This window comes from Neopelma chrysocephalum, unplaced genomic scaffold (assembly GCF_003984885.1).
Source record: "Neopelma chrysocephalum unplaced genomic scaffold, ASM398488v2 Primary Assembly neopelma1_62044, whole genome shotgun sequence".
NCBI lineage: Eukaryota > Metazoa > Chordata > Aves > Passeriformes > Pipridae > Neopelma > Neopelma chrysocephalum.
This window is the reverse complement of record NW_020905513.1, coordinates 1-1,034: the sequence shown is the minus strand read 5'-3', so window position 1 is coordinate 1,034 and position 1,034 is coordinate 1. Positions and strand designations below refer to the sequence as shown.

Here is a 1,034-nt window from a genome sequence, read left to right as displayed (position 1 = left end):
TGGCCTTGCAGTAGTGCCTGGCCTAGTCCAGTTACCATGGAGACGCAACCCGGCCTTGCAGTAGTGCCTGGCCTAGTCCCGTTACCATGGAAACCCACCTGGCCTCAAAGTGAGGGTTCCGGCCTAGTCCTGTTACCATGGAAACACAGCCTGGCATCACAGTAGTGCTCAGGCCAAGTCCTGTTACCATGGAAACATAGCCCGGCCTCACAGTGAGGGCTGAGGCCTAGTCCTGTTTCCATGGAAATGCAGCCTGGCCTTGCAGTGAGGCCTACAGCCTACTCCATGGTAACACAGCTGCCTGGCCTAGTCTTGTTACCACGGAAACACAGCCTGGCCTCACAGTGAGGGCTCAGGCCTAGTCCTGTTACCATGGAAACGTGGCCTGGCCTTGCAGCAGTGCCTGGCCTAGCCCCGTTACCATGGAAACCCACCTGGCCTCAAAGTGAGGGTTCCGGCCTAGTCCTGTTACCATGGAAATGCAGCTGCCTGGCCTAGTCCTGTTACCATGGAAATACGGCCTGGTATCACAGTAGCGCTCAGGCCAAGTCCTGTTGCCATGGAAACATAGCCAGGCCTCACAGTGAGAGCTGCGGCCTAGTCCCATTACCATGGAAATGCAACCTGGCCTCGCAGTAGTGCTCAGGCCTAGTCCTGTTACCATGGAAACACAGTCTGGCCTTGCAGTGAGAGCTGCGGCCTAGTCCCGTTACCATGGAAACGCAACCTGGCCTCGCAGTAGTGCTCAGGCCTAGTGCTGCTACCATGGAAACGCAGCCTGGCCTCACAGTGAGAGCTCAGGCCTGGTCCAGTTACCATGGAAACACAGCCTGGCTTCGCAGTGGGGCCTGTTTTCCCCCCCAAAATTGTCATCCCCTTCCCCCCCATTTTAGGGTGACGGTGCCGCCATGGGGGGGGACAGAGGGGACACCCGGGCGGGGCCCGGCCCTACCTCCACCGTCGTCCTCCGCCATCGGGGTGTCTGGCGGCTCCAGTTATTGCTTGGGGAGGGTGTGGGGAGCCCAGGGAGGGGG

The 1,034-nt window shown here is 59.5% G+C and overlaps 1 long non-coding RNA gene across 1 annotated transcript; it reads right to left on the bottom strand.

The window, feature by feature from the left end:
• Nucleotides 1–15: 15 nt before the first annotated feature.
• Nucleotides 16–1,028, bottom strand: LOC113979216. The gene is made up of 3 exons (XR_003537750.1): nucleotides 625–1,028; nucleotides 435–521; nucleotides 16–206 (listed from the first exon to the last, which is right to left on the bottom strand). It is a non-coding gene; the product is annotated as an uncharacterized LOC113979216 (long non-coding RNA).
• Between the last annotated feature and the right edge of the window lie 6 nt (nucleotides 1,029–1,034).